The sequence below is a fragment of the Pristiophorus japonicus genome, chromosome 4 (genome assembly GCF_044704955.1).
Source record: "Pristiophorus japonicus isolate sPriJap1 chromosome 4, sPriJap1.hap1, whole genome shotgun sequence".
In the NCBI taxonomy this organism is placed as follows: domain Eukaryota; kingdom Metazoa; phylum Chordata; class Chondrichthyes; family Pristiophoridae; genus Pristiophorus; species Pristiophorus japonicus.
Genome location: NC_091980.1, coordinates 58,119,186 through 58,134,168, shown reverse-complemented (window position 1 = coordinate 58,134,168; position 14,983 = coordinate 58,119,186). Strand labels below are relative to the sequence as shown.

Here is a 14,983-nt window from a genome sequence, read left to right as displayed (position 1 = left end):
CCAGTTGATCCTGGCGGAGGACGCGGCCGAGTAAATCTCCTGGCACTCACGCATCCTCCGCAGGTCAGCGGGATCCTCTACCGCGAGGAGCACGTCATCGGCGTAAGCCGAGAGGACGACCTCCACGCCCGGCCCTTGCAGAGCCAGTCCCGTCAACCTCGTCCGCAAGAGGCGCAGGAAAGGCTCCACGCAAACGGCGTATAACTGGCCGGACATGGGGCATCCCTGGCGCACCCCTCTCCTAAAGCGAAGGGGCGCCGTCAAGGACCCGTTAACCTTAATCAGACACTCCGCGGCGGCGTACAAAAGTCGGATCCGGGCGACGAAATGCGTCCCGAACCCGAAAGCGCGCAGAGTTCCGAGCAGATAGTCGTGATCACCCTGTCGAACGCCTTCTCTTGGTCGAGGAATAGGAAGGCGACCGACAGACCAGCCTCCTGGGAACAATGGATGAGGTCCCGGACCAGATGGATGTTATCGTGGATTGTCCGGCCCGGGACCGTGTAGGACTGGTCGGGGTGGATCATGTGGTCCAGCACGGCACCAAGGCGAGCAGACATCGCCCTGGCGAAGATTTTGTAGTCCGTGCTGAGGAGGGAGACCGGGCGCCAGTTCTTAAGGAGGCGGAGATCGCCCTTCTTAGGCAGCAGGACGATGACTGCCCTGCGCCAAGAGAGGGGCATCTCCCCGGTCGCCAGACTTTCCCCCAGGACACGCGCGTAGTCGCCCCCCAGGACGTCCCCGAACGCCCTGTGGAACTCCACGGTCAGCCCGTCCAGCCCCGGGGATTTTCCCCTCGAGAGCCGGGCGAGGGCACCGGTCAGCTCCGCCAGGCTTAGCGGAGCTTCCAGATTTTCGGCGCCCTCCGGGCTGACCTTCGGCAGGTCCTCCCACAAAACTCTACGCGCTTCCTCGCTGGACGGATCCGGAGAGAACAGAGCCCCGTAATATTCACGGGCCCTGTTGTTGACGCCCTCCGGATCCGAGACGAGAGAGCCGTCATCGGCCAGCAGCGTCAAGAGCTGCTTACGGACACTCTGCCTTTTTTCCAGCGAGTAGAAGAAGGGGGAGCCGCGGTCCAGATCCCGCAGGAACCGGATCCGCGACCTCACGAACGCGCCTCGGGATCCGACGAGCTGCAGGTCCTTCAGCGCGCCTGTCCTTATATACCTGTCTCTTGCAAGTGGACCCCTGGTGGTAAGGTATGCTGGTGGTTGCAGGTCATATCTTATTACAGTCATGTATAGCATGTTAGGATACAGTTATATATAATAATGTAAGATACATGACAAGTTTGTTAGATATATTCAAAAGGGAGTTAGATATGGCCCAAGGGGTCAAGGGGTCTGGAGAGAAAGCAGGAATGGGGTACCGAGGTTGAATGATCAGCCATGATCTTATTGAATGGCGATGCAAGCTCGAAGGGCCGCATGGCCTGCTCCTGCATTTAATTTCTATGTTTCTGTGAGTCGAGCTTGGGTGCGGAGCTGTGCAGGAGGCGAGCCTGCGTGCACCACAGGCACTGGGAGGTGCAGGAGCCGAGCCTGCGTGCACCACAGGCACTGGGAGGGAGGGGGAGCGGTCCAGGGCCGCTGATTGACAGCTCGGCTGAAGCCGCGCCGCATTGTGGGCCAGCCTGACACTGCCCACTCGCAGTGGAGCTGCTGTTTCTGGAAAGGAGACATATTGTTACTGTGTCATTGTAAGTGATTGACATTGTTTCTGCACTTCATTTACTTGTAATCAACGCCAACCTGTCATCCTGATGCTGTGGTCCTGCGCGCTTTGTGCTTTAGATTGCAATGATTTGTTTTGGAATACCCGGGAGATGTACAGAGAGCTGTAATGCGAGGCCTTACGTTGTATGTTGCAGGCTGGACTGTCATCTTTAAGCAGTTAGACCCTGTTATTAGTGGCTGTTAAATATACATTTTTAATAAAATGCAAGCTTGCTTCACCTGCCGATTGCAGAGAGCTCGAGCGGCGAGCTTATGGTGTCCCCTTTGTACACGGAAATGCAGGTTAGTTTACCGACTGCTTAAGAAACGGATGTTTTTAATAGCTCTCGGTGCAAACCCGGAAATTACAAAGCAATTCCCGATTGATGCTTTAATGTTACAACCCGCGGCGCGTACATTGTGCAGCTCCTGATGCTCATGAATAAAATGCAAAGTGCAGAGTCCCTCGGACCAACACACTGCACCGCAATAAACCCATTCCAAATACTGGAATGGATCCGGCTGTAAATATTTTATTTTATCTGCAGGCATGGACCGATTGCCGCATTTACTGTAATAGACAGGAATGATCTTTTTTGGAAAGCTCGACGCGAAACTATGTTAAAAATACTGCAGCACGTTGTTGATTCGGTACAGCTTCACCTGTGTTTTAACCTGTGTATTACTCGCAATTTCAGCCTTAAATTAATTTAAAGTGATCTTTGTTTTTATGAATTGCTATTTTAGTGTCCTTGTGAATGTTATCATTTTGCTTTCCCAATTGCTGCTTTTAATTCTACAATCTGCATCGACTTTTAAGTACAAAATTGTTCCCGGAGTGGCCATGAAACCACATTCCCAGAGGCTGTTGTGTGGCCGTTACTTAGCAACAGGCGTGAAACTTGTTTCCATCTCTCAGAAAGGCTTTGAGTAAAACGCGGAAAATGGTGTAAATTTGATCCCACTCACATCCCTGCAATTACGGTGCAATCGTCATCTGTAACATGCAGAGAGCCGATTAAAACAATCCTAGCCCAGTCTCTCCTCACGTCAAACCTCGAGATGTTTTTGTTGGGTGGGTAGAGGAGAGTTTTGAACCACGAACCTGTCAAAATATGTCTAGGCGTTGTCTCCCACAGCAATCAGAAGCAACGAGTGTCGAAATCATTGGCAAATGTAAGAATATTGTACCTACAAATAATTGACAAGTCAGTGTACTGTAGTTGTATTCTGCTTTATTTAATTATCCGCCTATTGTCACTTGTCCCGTGGGATAGCTTCACTATTATCGTACCTGTCTGTCGCCGTTGATTTATGCCCTGGGCCATTTTTGTAAATTTCATATTGTTTCAGATTAATTGCACATCACGCAAGAAATAGTTGATGAGATGTCACTCTCGGTTCCCTCCCTCTTGAACCAATATGGCTCTTAAAATAAAACATTTTATTGATTGTTTTGAGGCCTATACGATTTTTTATTAAAGATACAGCATGCGTACAACATGCTAGATTGGTAGTGTGCAGCAACGCTGTTTGCCATGTTATTTGAACCCGTAGATTTTTGTTACAATATCTCCTGTTGATATAGTTGGTGGGGGTAGTTTTATTCCATTTAACTCCTCTTCCAATGTTTTGCCCTCGGGAGGAATGTGTTGGGTAGGTTGTAGCTTTATACAAGATTACAGAATGCTATGAGGATCAGGAGAACCCACTTACATGGCTTTAATTGATTTCCGCTAAACTTTCAACCGTCATGCGGTCATTGGGAACAAGCAGGAAGCTGTGGGAATTTTAGCCAGTATGTATACTGTACTTTCAAAATTTGTGTAAGGGTCGACAAAAGAATAGTGAGGCAAGGTTGCCCGCTACCACCTATTCTCTTTGATGTCTTCATTAATGATGTGCTGAGTGGCATTATAAGACTGGCCTGGACATTTTTGAAATAATTGCAATGCTCCTTTTTGCATATGAAATGATGTTGATAAACACAGTCAATGTGCTCTCCCAACCATTTTTAACATTGGGCGAATGATTGAGATAAGAGCTGGGTGCTGCCTGATATCCCCCTCCTCACTGCCCACTATTTCCTAGCTCGTGGATAATAAGCTGAATTATGGTGCTCATACTGCCACCCTGGCTGAGATCAACGAACTCAGCAGAGACCAGGCAATCCGAGTGTCAAAGCCACTGCTCTGCATTACCAAGTAGAGAAAGATGATATGACTGGCTTGTTGCTCACAGGTTTCATTCTTGTGTGAGGGAAATTTGTTATGGTGTCCATTCAAGTACAATGGATTGTTCTGCCAGTAATATTTCAACAGATTATTTTAAACAAAAGTTCAGACATAGCTTCCTCTAATGATACATTGGGATCCCTTTAAAAATGCACAAGCTATTTTTTATTTTAGGAGTGGGAGGGATTCTTCAGCACTCATGAAAATTAAATTTTGGCTAATTATTGTGAAAACTAAGCACCTGCTCCTGGATATTTTCCAGTTGTTTTTAGTTTTCTTAAATACTTGGGTTAGTGGATCTTGGTGTTATTCCTCCTTTGATTTTGACAACCAGTGCAGTGCTGAAACATGGATAGTGGAGTTAGGACACAATCAGATGGTAAACTGAGGTCCCCTTGGTTAACATCACTCTAATATATCCATTGTACTGTTAATGGATGTGCACAATGCTCAGAGAGACAGTTGTGAATGTAATCAAATGATTAAATATATAACTGTTTAATAAAACACTTCAAGTACATGTCTTTGGACAAAACTGGAGTACTGAAATGCAAGAGCCGTTTCTGCTTTAAAGAGTGGTCATTAAATTACAGATAACTGAAACCTTTTCAAATTCACAAATCTTTGAAAGAAAGAACTTGTACTTATATAGCACCTTATCACATCACGTACGATAGTCCACAGTGCTTCATGTGCCCAGGATACCCAAAGTGCTTCACATACAATGAATTACCTTGAAGTGCAGTTAATGCTGCTGTGTAAATGAAATCAACAGCTATTTTGGGCACAGCAAGGCCCCACAAACTGCAATAAGATGAATGATTGGTCAATATATTAATTGTGTTGTACCTGGGAGAAGCATTGACAAGGCTACTGGCAGATTTCACTACAGTTTGAATAGTGCTCTGTCAGAAGAGGCATCAATTTTACATTTCAAAGTGACAGAATCTCTGACAATGCAGAACTCCTTCAGTACTGCACTGTTTTTTTTAAATTACATTTTTTGATCTAGTGTTCATCAAAGTAAAGGATGTCAAAGCTGATGGAATGGCACACATTTTCACTTTGGGCAGCTAGTGTCAGCATCAAGCATGCCCAGGTCAGGAGCAACATAGATTAGATGCAGATCAAAGCTGCCCCTGTGTTGCCCCAGCAATGTGCCTTAACCCCAGACTGAAAGGAGCACCTCTTAATGCACCAATGTGACATTTCTATAATCCCAAATCAGTTATCTTTGTGGTCTCTCTGAATGAGACTTGTAGTATGGGTCTTATCGCTCTCACCTTTTTTGAACAATGGTGTAACATTTGCAGCCCTCTGACAGCACTCCATATCCAAGGACGATTGTTGCCAGAGCCTATGCTATTTCCAGCCTTACTTCGCTCAGCAGCCTAGGATGCATCCCATCGGGACTGGATGATTTTCTACTTTATGAAAATTCTACTTGAAAATTTGATGTGCCCACCAATAGACATTGCTGAAATTCTAGTGACAACTCTCAGGTCTTGTTGAGTCTCTTCCAGACTATTTCTTTAAATTTATCAGAAATGTTGGTATTAACTACAGGAAGGAGCGGTCAGTTAGAATATCAACAGATTCTACAGACCCAGTTTACATGAAGTCATTAGCTGCTTTTATATTGCTTTTGTCTATCAATATCCTCTACAATCCTATATTTCTCCATTACCAGGACCACCTACCTCCTGTCGCCCATTTCTGCTCCTGCCTCAGCTCATCTGCTGCTGGAACCCTCATCCATGCTTTTGTTACCTCCAGACTTGACTATTCCAATGCTCTCCTGGCCGGCCTCTCATCCTCCACCCTCCGTAAATGGCAGTTTATACAAAACTCTGCTGCCCATATCCTAACTTGCACCAAGTCCCATTCACCTATTACTGCTGTGCTCGCTGACCTGCATTGGCTCCAGGTTCAGCAAAGCATCGAATTTTAAATTCTCATCCTTGTGTTCAAATCTCTCAATGACCTCGCTCTTCCCTATCTCCTATCTCTAACCGCCGACAGCCCTGCAACCCTCCGTGAAATCTATGTTCCTCAAATTCTGCCCTCTGATTTCCTTCACCTCACCATTGGCGACCGTGCATTAAGCTGTTTAAGTGTTAAGCTCTGGAATTCTTCCCTAAACCACTTTGTCTCTCTACCTCTCCATCGTTAAGACGCTCTGTAAAACCTTCCTTTTTGACCAGTCCTAATATCTCCTTATGTGGCATGGTTTCAAATTGTGTTTGTTAATGCTCCTGTGAAGCACCTTGGGAAATTTTACTACTTTAAAGGCGCTATATAAATGCAATTTATTGTTGCAGCGTTAGTGCCGCTGATTCCCGATGATCAAGTTTTGTGCAGCCAGTGGCAACCCTATGTAAACCTAGAGGATATTGTAAGGCAGGTGGCCAGGAAACTGTTTCTGGGTCTTCTCAGCAGTTGGTTTAGTGAATCCTGCAAATTTATATTGTGATTGCCACCAGCTATACAAGATTTTAGCATGAGAGCAGTGGCAGTACAACACAACAAAAGCAGCTATAGTGCAGGCTGGCTTATTCTTGACTTGTTTTTCTTCTTTTGTAAGATGGATAGTCTTTATTCAGTTCTGTTGACAGAAAATGGTGGCTTGTGTTGTCATGTAAATCATGGAATTAAGTTGCTAAACTGACAGAGTTTGTTTATGCTGACATTAGTCAATGCATTTCTGGCTTCACAAATGAACCAGATGTTGGAAAATCACAGCTGAGTTCATTGTTTCTATTGATCAACAAGTTCCCTGGATGCTATCAGCTCTATATAAACAAGATAGCATAACTATGTGCCCCATTTGTGCTAAACAGCCTAAAGCTCAGTTAATAAATACACTTGACATTCTGCCGCTGAACCCTATATTCATACCTTTGTCGCCTCTATTGATCTCCTTGCTGGCCTTTCACCCTTCATCCTTCATAAATTTAGCTCATCCAATTTTGCTGCTGAATCATAATCAGATTACCCATCAACTCCATCCTTGTTTACTTTTGCTGGCTCCTGGTTCTCCAAAACCTCGGATTCAATATTCTTATCCTTGTGTTAAAGCCATTCATATTCTCACCCCTCTATATCTCTGCAACTTATCCAGCCCTACCACTCAGCCCAAACTTTGCACCCATCCCTCCCTTTCCCCACCATTATCACCTATGTTCCATTCTCTGAAATTACTTCCCTTTTTTCCCTTTTAAGGCCCTCCTGATCCTCTTTGGCGTGGTGTTCAATTTCTTCATGCCTTTCTGAGGTGCCTTGAGACATTTTTTTCTATTAAAGGTGCAACACAAATGCAACCAGTGTAGCAGTGCCCCTAGAGTCATCATCATCTCGTACTGCACTGTTGAACAACAAGTTTGTTTTGCAAGGCTTGACAAGAGCATATTTGCAGATTAAGGGCATTCCCTTGCTCTCCAGGCCTAATGAGTGAAATAGTTTATTTTTAAGAGGATTGGTTGTCATTTTAGTTTGATCTAACCAATCTGGCATTCACCCAGATTGATGCAGAAAAACTACTTGTTGCTGTTTTTGTTTTTTTCTCTTCCATTTTTCTCCCTTGCTGCTTCTAACCTTAAGTAGACAATGGGCCTGTTTTCTTGCCTAGCTTTTTAGTTCTGTAGTTTCTGTGTGGGGAAGTACCTAGAACCATGCTAAATATGTTAAACATATGTATCTGAAACAAAAACCAAATGTTCCCAAGTCTGAAAATTGAGTGTTACTGAGAAATGGCCAAAAACAAAGAAAACATAAAAATTGTTGCTATGGACTTTCCCTAACAGAGGTGACAGATCAGTGCTCCTGCTAAATTTTAAGCATGGATAGTGTAAGAATTGGTAAAAAAAAGTATCACTGAGGACAGCATCATATGGTGCAGTTGTACATAAATCTAAGTTTTGTTTTCATATCCGTTGCTAAGAAAGAAATTTACCATAGCAACCATTTATTTCATACACATTTATTGACATTTGTCAACCATATAATTAAAATAATAAAAGTAATATTACAGGTGCAGCGCCTAAAATCCAGAATCCTCAGGACCGAGGCCGTTCCGGACTTCCGATATCCAGGTTCGTGTAGTTCCATATTTCGGAACGACAGAAGCGCGTCCTGAGTCCGGAAATGCCTGGGCTCAGGTTCTGATATTTCCGGTTTTTCAACGTCATTTTGTAGTTCTTCTCTTCGCAGGCCTTGTAGTCCTCGCCTTTTCACAGTGCATGGTAAGCCTCCCTCTCTTGTTTTTGTACCTGTATGTTTTGTAAGGTAGTCTGATGCCCTGTATACCTGTACTTGAAAAGTTCTTAAAAGTTCTTCCAAACATTCCCTGTGTTAAAAGAGGCTTCTGCCCTGTTGTGTATTTTCACGATGTGAGCTTCCCAGTGCAGCGCAGCCTTGTAGTTCTCGCTTTTTCCCAACGCAGTACCTATACTTAACGTGAGCTTCCCGGCACAGCGCAGCCTTGTAGTTCTCGCTTTTTCCTAACGCAGTACCTATACTTAACGTGAGCTTCCCGGCACAGCGCAGCCTTGTAGTCCTCGCTTCTTCACAATGCATAGAAAGTATCCCTCTCTTGTTTTTGTACCTGTATGTTTTGTAAGGTAGTCTGATGCCCTGTACCTGTAGACTGTACAGTACAGTACTTGAATGCAAAGTTCGTAGGAATATCCCCTGGGTTAAAAGAGGCTTTTATTTTCACCATACTTAAATTGAGCTTCCCGGCCTGTATCTTTTGCTACCATCTTCAAATTTGAAAAGGAATGTACAGTACTCAAAGCATGAAGTATAATAAAGGTTTTTATTTGTAAAACAGTAAAGTTATGAACTATAAAACAGTAAATGAAGGCTTTTATTTGGTAAACAGAGTAAAAATAAAAAGTACAGATACAATTGGCTGGAGGTTGTGCTTGAAGTAGAGGGCTCAGCTATGATGTCTGGGACTGATGATGGGCCAGCAATAGGATTATCTAATGAGGAAATGGCTGGTGTAGTTGCACACTGTAGGTCTTGAGCCTTCTGATGCGATATCTTTTGAAAGATATTTAATATTGTTTGTTTAAATAATTTGGGCTTTTCTTTCACTAATTTTTCCCAAATTCTATAGACCTGCAGTATTTCTTCTTCACTTATGGAGCTTCGTTGCTCTAAGGCATTAATTAATTCTTGACAAAGTTTGATTGCTTTGTCAATGGGGCGCACTTTTTCAACTTGATCACAGGCATCATCATCCTCACTGCTTTCATCCTTTTCTTCTGGATGCAAAACCCTCTGCATGACTCCTTCATCTGTCACTGCATGCACAAAGGGAGCATCGTTGTCTATGTCCATGACTTCTGCCACATTGTCCTCATTCAATTCCTGTGCAGCTTCACAAGTCAGCCCACTTGCATAATCTAAAAGTTGAGCAATCATTGCTTTCTCCCAGGACACACGCAAGCCTTGAAAGTCCTGAGAGCATCATCAGCATCATCGTCAGCAAACATAGTTGATGGCCAGATGTTATGCCAAGCATTGACCGAGGTATCTGCAGTTACCAGGCTCCATGCATCCGCAGCTGCCCATATGGCATCCTTGATAGAGAAAGCTTTTGGGAATGCTTTTATTCCCATGTCCTGTGTTCACAGCATTAAGCAAACACCTCATAAACTCGTTTTGTATAGAGACACTTCATCGATTTCAAACTTCCTTGGTCCATTGGCTGTATCAGTGATATAACATTTGGAGGTAAGTAGATTCTATGGACATTATCCTTTACCAAAAGCTCAGCATCGGGATGTGCTGAGCAATTGTCTAGCAGCAAGTATATTTTGCAGTTTTCCTCAAGGCCAGCTTCCGTGCAATGAGCCTGAGGGACAAAACTCTTCTCAAACCAGTTGAAAAAGATTACCCTGGTTACCCATGCTTTCTTATTGGCATAATAATGTACGGGGAATACTCTCACGCCCTTGAAACATCTTGGATGCTGGCTTCTCCCAATGACCATAAGCTTCCACTTGTGTGTCCCAGCCACATTTGCAGCAGCAAGCACAATCAACCTATCTTTGGCATCTTTTACACCTGCTGGCTGCATTTCTTCTGCTGCTGCTAATGTCTTTCGTGCTACGTAGCACCAAAACAGTGCTGTCTCATCAGCATTGTATATTTGCTCAGGTGAAAGGTTTTATCAGCTGCCTCATGATCTGTTGAGGCTTTCTCATCACATACTTTCAGTTGTCTGATGCCATGACGCCTTTTAAATTTGGCTAGCCAACCAGAAGACTACACGCATGGAGTTTCAATCCCCAGTTGTGCATGGAATATTTTAGATTGTTGCACCCCATTGGGCCAGACAAAGGAACCTTTTCACTTCGCCTCTGTCGCCACCATTCCATCACTGCTCAATCCACATCATCACTTCTCGGCTTATGCATACTTTTTCTCTTATTCATTTCCTTATGAACATCACTTTCCGTATAAAACTTCATGAGCTGTTCTTTCTGTTTTCTGATATCATAAATGGTGGAGAGTTCCATACCATACTCCTCACTCTGAAGCACATCTATCTAATCTCTGGAGTAACTCCACTTTCTTGGCAATTGAAAGTGAACTATGTTTCCTCTTTCCTTTATCTGAACCCATTGGTGTATCTGTTGGCCTTTTTGACATGGTTGCAATGACACAACACAAATTCACAATCTTTACCTGTGCAAATCTTTAAATCGGGAAAAACACCATAGCGATTGAGTCAGGTTGGGTGGGGACTGATCATCGGTTGTAGGTGGGTCAACTGGGGTAGCCCTATAATGTTTAATGCCACTAATTTTTTTTTAAATGCTGAATTTAAAAGTGCATGTACAGTGCAGGTGCAGGTACACGTAGTATTTTTTATTACAGATACAGGTGTGCAAACTTAAAATCGCAATCTAGTCTGGTGAGGTCGGGTCAGCTCCGTTTGGAGTCATGGGGCGTAGTGATCTGATCACGCGATTGCTGCTTTGGGGAGCTGCAGTGTGTTGTGCAAAGTTTGATTGTGGCAGGGGACTTGTGTGCGGAGCTTGGTTGGTTCTGGCCGGAGACTTGCGACTGGAGCTTGGTTGGTTCTGGTAGGGACTTGTGTGCTGTGCAGAGTTGCTGCAGACCCAGGAGCAGCGGTGTGGTGACTGTGAAGACGTGGCCTGGAACAGGTAGGATTGGCGTTTTTATTTTTGCAATTTTTTCACTAGGATTTCACTTTTTGACTTTTCACTGGGCCCAGCTGGCGGCGGTAACGGTTTGGCAGATGTCTGGATTCCGGAACGTTTTGCGGATTCTGGACGACCCTGCCACGAATTGTCCCACAGTCCGGATTCCGGAACATTCCGGTTTCTGGAACTCCAGATTTTCGACGCTGCACCTGTATTGCTTTTTAAAAAAAAGATAGAAGTACCGAAGAAACAAAATAGATACGAAAAAAAGTTAGACGCTGAATAGGAATGCATATCTTTGAATCATCATCGGAATCAAGGGTATCCATTTCCTCAGTCCTCGAAGTCTTGGACAAAGGTGCAATATTCTCACAATCTACACACGAGCAGATGTTGGTTCAAGGTAGCTTGTTGAGAAGTCAAGAGCACCTTCCTTGTGCACACTGGGTCTTTGTGTATGGACATTGTGCAAGCTCCATTACACTTGCTGGTGCTAGAGGAAGTTTCATCCAGTCTGTGACAAGTACATCATCTTCAGGATCCATGCTAGTATCCATGTCTGTGTCGGTCTCACTTGTGCTTGTTTCTGAAAGCAAATCTCTGCCTCCTCAACAACTTCTTCTGTTGCAAGATCTTCTACAAAGACAAGATCACTCTCATTACTGTATGATAATCTGACACATTTTAGGAAAGGATAAGATTCCTGCATTCTATGTTTAAGATTATACGCTTTATAAGAAAAAGCATCGATACCCTCTTTCTCAAAAATGCATTTCTTAAACAGGGGACACAGTCTCAGGATAAGGGGGGAAGCCATTTAGGACTGAGATGAGGAGGAATTTCTTCACCCAGAGAGTGGTGAACCTGTGGAATTCTCTACCACAGAAAGTTGTTGAGGCCAATTCACTAAATATATTCAAAAAGGAGTTAGATGAAGTCCTTACTACTCGGGGGATCAAGGGGTATGGTGAGAAAGCAGGAATGGGGTACTGAAGTTGCATGTTCAGCCATGAACTCATTGAATGGCGGTGCAGGCTAGAAGGGCCGAATGGCCTACTCCTGCACCTATTTTCTATGTTTCTAAACTGGTCAGCTTTGTCATTCTAAGAACTTCACATTTTTTTCAATCCTGCCCTCTATCACTGTATCACAGAAGTGCCTATATCCTGTCTGGTGATAGAGGTTGCCTTCTGGAGGGTCTTCCTGCACCTTTCTGGTCAGAAATCTGGTAGCAGCTGTAATGTCTGTAAGCTTACAATGTTTGTAACGCCACACTGTGGATGTGGACGTATTGTGTACTACAACTGCACAGTTAATCATTAAACAGAACAGGCACCTTCCGGAGACTTCCGAGAGAGCTGCCTCCATGTTAGGAGCTGTGTGTGCTTGTGCTCTGTGAATATATCACAAATGGCGACTGAGATGGGATTTTTCGGATGATTTAAAAGCAAAAATTTTGTTGGTGAAGGATTCAGCCAGTCGACAAAGAGACTTTGGAATTTCTGTCTTTGAAAAAAGCTACAAAATCCGAGGTAAAATACACCACACGGTGTGAACAGCTATAGGTTAAAATGGCAGGTTTATTGGGACATTTGGGTGAATATAGACACGACCGGGAATGTTTTAAAGTGTATGTGGATCGGCTAGAAATGTATTTCACTGCAAATAACATAATCGAAGTTCCAGACAATGCAGTCCAGAATCAGGTTGTGTTGGAACGTAAGAGAGTGATCTTCTTATCGGAGGCAGGTCCGGCATTATACGAAACTCTTGTAAATCTGCTTGTGCCTGATGAGCCAAAGGACACAACGCTTAAAGAGATTTTAACGAAGCTGGAGCAGCACTATAACCCCAAACCGTTAGAAATTGCTGAAAGCTATCGTTTCGGGATTTGGAATCAAAAGGCTGATGAAAGTATCGGTGATTACATCCTAGCATTAAAAAAGCTATCGATGCACTGTAATTTTGGAAACTTTCAAAACCGAGCATTACTGGATCGTTTTGTTTGTGGGGTGAAAAATGATGCGATCAGAAGGAAGTTATTGACGACGGAAGACTTGACTTTTGAGATTGCTTGTCAGACAGCGAGGTCGATGAGCATGGCCGAACAATATTCCCGAGAATTAAATAATGATTACGGTTGTCAGTCAACCGAGGTAAATCACCTGCAGGTTCAAAGTAAAAATCGGGCATGGCTGAAAGTCTCAGAAACTGGAAATTCTACCAGAGCGTCGAAGTCATGCTATAGGTGCCTGGGACAACACATTGCTCAAAGTTGTCCATACGTGCAGGCAGAGTGTTTCTTCTGTAAAAAGACTGGGCATCTTGCGAAGGCATGCCGACTGAAGGGTAAATCAGCTTTCAAAGCTATGAGTCCAGCGTTCAAAGCTATGAGTAGAAATCCAGAGAGATTACTTAGTTTGGAAGAACAACAACAGGACGAGGAGATGTTAGAATTACACGTCATCAGGAGCACGAGGTTAACGGAAAGCGATTCAGAAAGCATCAAAATCCACATAGATGTTGAGGGATTCAAGATACCAATGGAAATTGACACGGGTGCATCCGTGAGTGTAGTACCGGAGTCACTGTACCTTGACAAATTGCGTGATTTCCAACTGGAGAAATCCAAGATAGAGCTGCGAGGCTACTCGGGAGAGAAAATTCCTGTAGTAGGTTTTATCACCGTACCGGTGAAGTATAAAGATCAATTTCAGAACTTGCCTCTAATAGTAATGAAAGGAGACAAGTCTGCCTTACCAGGAAGTAATTGGTTGAGCTCACTGAAGCTGGATTTGAGTAAGATTTTCTGTGTGGAAACGAGATTTTCATCAACGGATGAGGTTATCAAGCAGTATCCGAAGGTGTTCTGCGAAACGGGCAGTCCGATCCAAGGCTTCAAGGCAAGTGTCAGGGTACAGAAGGACGCTAGATCGGTTTACTACAAGTCACGTTCCGTACCATATGCACTCAAGGAGAAAGTTGAGCAAGAACTCAAAAGACTAGAGACTGAGAACATTATTTGTAAGATAGATCGATGTAATTGGGCTACACCCATTGTTGTGGTACCTAAGTCTGATGGTAAGGTAAGATTGTGTGGTGTTTATAAAGTAACCGTAAACCAGGTTCTAGAGGGTAATGTCCCCAATACATTGCCGAATATAGAAGATTTGTTCACAACACTGACAGGTGGTCAGATCTTCTCAAAACTGGATGTTACGAATGCCTCCTTACAGCTTGAACTAGATGAGGAGTCCAAGTCATGTTTGACTATAAATACTCATCTAGGCCTATATCAATTTAATAGGCTACCGTTTGGAGTGTCTTCTGCCCCTGCCATATTCCAAGGTAGTATGTTATTTGGATGACATACTAATTTTAGCACCAAATAGGCAAATTCATAATAACATATTGAATGAAGTCGTCAAACAGCGAGAGAAGCACAGAGTACGAGCGTCTGCTCATAAGTGTGAGTTATTTAAAAACTCAGTGGAGTACTTAGGGTACAGAGTAGACAAAGATGGTTTACATCCAACCATGGAAAAATTGGATGCAATTAGAAATGCACCCACTCCCAGGAATGTCACTGAACTTCGTTCATTCTTGGGTCTTTTGAACTATTATTGGAAGTTCCTACCAAATTTGGTTACAGTATTACATCCACCGAATGAACTTTTGAAAAAACAGGCCCATTGGAAGTGGTCAAAAGAATGCGATACAGCATTCAAGGAGTGTAAAAGCAAATTGGTAGAGAGCACCATGTTAGTTCACTATGACATATCTAAGGAAATTAAGCTCGCATGTGATGCCTCTCCGTATGGAGTTGGGGCTGTAATCTCTCATGTATTAA

General features: G+C 43.7%; 1 protein-coding gene across 8 annotated transcripts in view; it reads left to right on the top strand.

The window, feature by feature from the left end:
• Positions 1–1,634: 1,634 nt before the first annotated feature.
• macroh2a1 (macroH2A.1 histone) overlaps positions 1,635–14,983 on the top strand; it is a 64,433-nt gene continuing 51,084 nt past the window's right edge. For 3 of the 8 annotated variants that reach the window (XM_070878232.1, XM_070878226.1, XM_070878233.1), the window contains exon 1: positions 1,635–1,702. The gene's annotated coding sequence lies outside the window, so the exon portion shown is untranslated. Of the gene's footprint in view, positions 1,703–1,957; positions 2,022–2,648; positions 2,895–7,982; positions 8,044–8,174; positions 8,194–12,536; positions 12,666–14,983 lie in introns of those variants that run through there. The other 5 variants (XM_070878230.1, XM_070878227.1, XM_070878229.1 and 2 more) reach the window with 5 other exon arrangements.